This window comes from Colletotrichum chrysophilum, assembly GCF_026319265.1.
Source record: "Colletotrichum chrysophilum strain AFK26 chromosome Unknown scaffold_201, whole genome shotgun sequence".
In the NCBI taxonomy this organism is placed as follows: Eukaryota; Fungi; Ascomycota; class Sordariomycetes; order Glomerellales; family Glomerellaceae; genus Colletotrichum; species Colletotrichum chrysophilum.
In genome coordinates, this window is record NW_026517488.1 from 63666 (window position 1) to 69665 (window position 6000).

The window sequence follows — 6000 nt, forward strand, 5'->3', positions numbered from 1 at the left end:
AAGCCTGGGCTGTCGGCACCGGGCACCATCTCCGACCTGGCGATATCGCAGGGCCACATCGCAGAGCTAGCCCGACCTTTGCTCAACTCAACCTCCCCCGTCGCGCCTTTGACCCCTGTGCACTCTCGCCACACGTGGTTCTGGGGTCCATCTAGAGCTCTTTGAGCAACTTGAAGCCGTCTGGTGTGGCATTCGTCCAGCTCGAGCCGTCGTCGGGGCGGCGGCGTGGCGTCGCTCGAAACCCGCTGCGCGGGTCAATGAGCTTGTCTATGAGACCCGTTTGTAACCTTGTTTACTCGCCTGCCTTTCTTTATTGTTCTCTTCCTCCTCAATGGGGCATAACGAGCAAGGGAGCCAGTCGTCTCCTCTTGGCACCTTCACTCTCGCCTTACCCAAAACACCACCGCGCTCTTGGACCGTGGCCTCGCCCCGGGCGCCTTACGCCTCGCACAGGCATAGAAGCCAACATCATCATTCATACACAACGCACAACGCACACGCCCTAGCTGGACGAGCACCGCCTCTTTCAGGGCCTAGGCCCTCGAACGGCATGGCTGCAGGGCCATTGGACACGGAAAGGGTGCGTTGGACTGAACACAAGCTACTGGCCGCAGGGCCGCGCCGCCTTTTTGCTGGGATGACCAGTCCCGCCGGTCTGGATTCTCGTCCCAGCATTCTGGTATGGCAGCCAGTAGCTTACAACGCTGGGATCTCGCATTGTTCTGAACGCCCGCCCGCGCCCCTCGAGATCTGGTGAACCCTTTCTTCGCGAACGGCGGTAGATTGGCCTACGCCTCCCGCTACCAACTCCCAGCCCCAGACCACGACAAGTGTCGTGAGCTGACGATGGTGCGTGATGTTGCCGAAGCATCGCCAGGCGTAAGAGCCCCGCCGCGGCCCTCGAGAGAAGAGACTGATCCCCCACAAAGAACCGCACATGGGGACATCCAAACTGGCTCAAGATGGCATCTTCCGCGCCGCGGTCTCGTGACGAGCCTGCAGAGCTTACTGGCGACCTTTTGCCACATTCTGCTTCTAGCCCTTGCAGCAACGTCAAGTGATGCTCTTTTTGCTAAGGATCGCGGACAGACTTGAGCCGGCAGCACAGTCATGCCACGAGGCTGCAGAGTCGTCTCAAACTTTCGGTGAGATATTGCCCGCGGCGGCGTTTTCTGGGAATTCGGAGGGCTTCCACGCCGTCTGACCATTACGGCGGCTACAGCGCTTGCGCGGTCTGGGCAGCCGTCGTGCTCCGGGACCAGACGTCGTACTGAAGGACACCCATTTGTCCCCCAGCCCCTCCGAGCACTACGTGGAGAAGGCTGTGGATGCAACTGTCGCATATCGGACCTGGTTGGTTAGGCGATTGACTTGAAGAAAGCATCTGCCACCGGGCCAGCCAAATGACCTGCGCCTCTATGCAGAGGATACATCCAAGGCAGTTTGTAGCAGCCTCGATATCAGCGACCGTTGAAAGACGCGGGTAGGATCGAAGGCGGGCCAGTCCAGCTTGTTTGCTAGCAGGCCTTAGAGCAACGCCGCCTGCATTGGTTCGGGTCGATCGACGAGCATCAAATTTTGTACACAGGAAGAATGGCAAATCCAGGAGTACCTGTTGCGCGACTACCAGCATCCCAGAGGGTAAAATGTCGTCTTATCACTGTGTTCAAGGTGCTGTGCACTCAAGTGCGGTTGCGCGAGGAAGCAGAATGCCGATGCTGCTTGGGGAAACACGCGAGGCATCGTCGAGGGGTAATAGTCTGTAGCAGAGTCCGCGCAGATGATTAGATTGCTCCCGCTCCGTACCCGTCCCGGTGGTGTGGTTTCACGGCGCCTTTCTGCACCGCGATGGCGGCCGAGGATACGATGTCAAACCCCCGCACCAATCTGCGACTAGAGTTATGGTGGTGGTGGTGATGAACGCAACAGCTGGGGCGTGCAATTCAACAAGTCGGCCCAGGACAGGAGGCCATGTGAGATGAGCCCCTCAACAACTGGAGTGAAGCCATGGCACCAAATGTCATCTCAATCGGTCTGAGGGCCGGCCAAGCCCGGCCTCAGGTGAAGCTCAACATCAGTGACCAGGCTACCGAATGGTCGATGTAACGGCGACGTGGTCAAGCCGGTCTGGCCGTCCTCTCGAGGCTCACCGCTGCGAGCGCAGGGAGACAGGAAATTCCGGATAACCCGTCGAGCGCAGTCGATCATGATGTATTGGTTCTGCCTGTGAAGTGCGGATGCTTTGATATCACATCATGCCGTCCGCGCTGAGAGAGGGGGAGAGAAGAAAAAAAAGGGCATCTGTCTGATATGTCGATCATTATTCAACCCAAACCTTTCCTCTGATGTCGTATCTGATCTACAGAGTTTCCACGGTACAGGGGCAGCGGGACAAGGGTATATCCCTGCTGTCAGCTCGCAACTTGCAAATACGCCAAGCCTAGTTGGGAAAGCGTGCATGCTGCAATAGCGGCCGCGGCGAGACAAATCTCCAGCGTCGGCCTATCACGAAGGGTAGAGGGCGCGGACGGACGGCGCATCTCAGCGTGCAAACGGGTCGTAGCTGCGAGAACCCAGAGGCCATTGGATTCTCCATCTCTTTCTCCCCCTTGCCTACCTATCACCGGGCCTCCGAAAACAGCGTTGAGTGCTATGTTCTCCCGTTGCGCGGTGGTGTTGAATCTGGAGGCACACAATGATGGGCAATGAATGAGACGAACGGCGCACGTCATGCCACACACACACCCACATATCACACACACCATAGCGTATCTGTAAATGAAGGGGGAAAGAAAAAAAAGGCAAATGAAACCTAGCCACTGGCCGGCGCCCAGTGTCATCGAAGCCCACTGTTGCAGAAGTACTCCGCAGATGGATCTCTCCTTGGCCGGCCAATGGCGCTTCGTTTCGTTCCTTTCCGTTGCCCTTTTTGACTCTCGTTTAGCCTACCCGCAAGAGAGATGATGGCCGGCTGGCTTCTTGCGTGCCTTTGTGCAGGGAATGAGACGTGAAGGCACCTCAACCTCAGCCTGCACCTGCGGACACCTGGGTAGGTTCTCACTGTCGAAGAACGGGCATGTCCAAGGTTTTGCTAGCGGCTGCCCTGTAGGTAGCGAGGGTTAGGTAGAGGAGCTCGAACAACCCAAGGCACGGGCAGTGAAGCAGTCCAAACTGTGTCTGGAATGAGTGCCTTGTGTCCCACTAATCTGCCCACGCTTGTCATGCGTGTGTTCGGAGTTTATCTCGTTTGGGGTTAAAGATAGAAACCTTGATTTGACGCGTGTGGGGTCGTCCCTTTCATTGTTTTTTTTTCCCTTTTTTTTGCTGCTGCCTCCAATGTCCGTGGACCATGACCAACCCCCCACCCCGTCGGCCCGTCCAATCAAGGGAGGCGTCTCTTCTCAATGTCGCCTGGCGCGCTCATCTTCCACCTGTCGCGGCGTCTACCCCCCCTGGTCTTTCATCTCAGTGCTCTCAGCGGAGACAGCATGGGACAGGCTTCCTTACCTAAGGCAGATACGTACCTCGACCTCAAGCCACGAGAAACCCTCGGTCCTGGAGCTAGTCGGCGGACGACGTGCTTGGCGTCCAAACGATCCAGCCCCAAAGTCAGACTTGCTGCGTAGAAATCTCAGGGTCTCCTGGCTTGGCCAAACGCAGACAGCCCGAACCCCAGAGCGCCATCAGCGAAGCTTTGGGGCGGACGCCTTCGTCTGTGTTCGTCCTGCGTCCCGGCGTTGGCCCCCAAGTGCGTGCAGAAGCAGCCCGTCTCTCCTCTAGCACCGCGATGGGAGAGACGGCCCTCGACTGGCGCGAGCCCGCCGCATCGCTCAAAGGGGCGCCACTCACAGCACAGCCAAACCGTCGTCCCAGGAGTCTGGTTGCTGCGCGCCATGTCCCGCTTGCTTTGGCTGGCAGCTTGCGTAGATGCCGCCGGTCCGTCACAAGCCATTGCGGCACGGGCAAAACCGTTGACCACCCTGGCAGCCCATGCCCGCAATCGTAGACAGGAAGTACAGATACACCTGGGCCGTGATGCTGGCTGCTGGCCATCAGACGTGAACAGACACTGGACTGGCCAGGTAGACTGGCCTAGACTTGGCCGACGTCGCAACGAGCCATGCAGACTGGAGTGGCCTCTCGACTGGGAGTCGCGACTGACGAGGTGCAAGCGAGCACTGAGCATCGACAGCATCCATGAGCAGACAAGTATGTGCAGCATGCGTGGTTGTGTGAGGTGGTTCCCTCCCCGTCCCCATCCCCGTTCCCTGGGCGGTGCGGCGTCACAGGTGCATCTGTCGCGGCCACCAATCACAAGTGTTCCTTCCGCCCCGCCTTGCCCGCTCCCTTTCCCAACTTCCCCGTCCACCAAGACAGCCCGACCTAGGCTCCTTCCGGCCTGGCTCTTGGGAATTCTCGTTTACCACTTCTTCTTTGGAACAAGCGCCTTTGCTCCAATCCGCGAGGCAGGGTCCTGCCATGTGAGATCTGCGGAATCCAGAGAAACGGGTCCGCCACCGCTCGATTCGCTTCCCCAAACCCTGCCGCCCATCAAGCGTAACCCCGGCTCGGTCAGAGGCGGGAAAACACCACCAGCACCAGCATCAGGGCCAGTGTGTTGAGCCCTGCTAGCCAAAGTTGGATCTTGTTTATTCGATACAGAAAAGCAATAGCAGCCCGTCTTACTGCTCTGGGTTTGCAGAATCGTCAGGCGGAGCCACCTCGCAGGGATGGCGCCTCACGATATGCCGGGGGAACGAAGCGGTATGCGGCCAGTCCATCAATTGTTTTGTTTGTGAGGCATCCCGTCCTCCTTCACGCAGCACACCCCGTGGGCAAGTCATTCCCATGCTGACTGCGTACCTAGGTGATACACTCCTAAACCAACGGCGATTATTGTGTTTGTGTGAGATTGTTGCCCCCGCCTCCAACCATAGGCAGTGGCCCCGGTCTCACCTTAAACGTGCGTTCCAGCAGCCATTTTGACATTCGAGAAATCAGCATGGTGATCTCCGGCTGTTTCGCGGAGTTCCACTTTTGGTCAGTCCGTTCAGTTGGACGGAGTGAGGGGAATGACGGCGTCTTGGCCCATGCGTGTCTTCATTCCGCGGCATATGAGAAAACCGGTGGTGCACGTCGGCGAGCGTAGGCTGGCGCTACTCTCCTCTAGCCCCTCCTCTCACGCCTACGCTGTTCCGCACAAAGTATGGCGACAGTCGAGCAGCGGCGGCCAGCATCTCCACAAGACGTTTTCCTCGCCTCGGCGCATTTCTCAGAGGCCTCAACTGAAAATTGTATCCGTTAGGTAAGGTACGCTATCCACGATGAGTCTCCACCTGCCGCTATTCCGTTCGGCGAGCCCGATCTTGGCACCCTTGACAATCCACGACTACGGTCTACGCAGCACGTAGTGTAGGTATGGACGGTCGCCTACCGGCCAATAAGAGACTTCCGTTTCACGGCCAATCAGCGAGCAGGAATCACCACTTGGCCTTGCTACGCCTCTTGGTGCCAAAGCCGGTCCGTTGCCGCGCTCTTCTGTGGCACAACCCCTGGCGGAGATGCCAATGGAAGGGGGAAAGTAGGCTAGGAAAGTGCGGCAAAAGTGACAATGACGATGCCAATGTCGGGCAAGCGAGTGGGTTTGCGAGAGACCGTTTTGGATAGACATGAAGGGTCCTCGCAACAGCATGGCGAGTTGAGAAAGGATCGGGCCCGGGCAGCATGGCATGGGGTTGGAAGCCGTCTGGTAGGTATGCGGAGGGCGTTGCTTTCTGGTCTGTGAGGTTCTGTAAGGTAAGGTTGGGTACCTCGCACAAAGCCCGACTACCAAGACAAGACGCTATACCAAGTGCAAGCCAAGCGCCACGGCAGAAGCAGAGCAGAGGGCTCTGTATGATCCGAGACAGTTCGGAGAGAAAATGAAGCCCCCCCCCCCCCAGACTGGGCCCTGCCCGATTTTTGGGTGCCCGCCGGGCGGCCAAACCTTGCGCCCTGGCC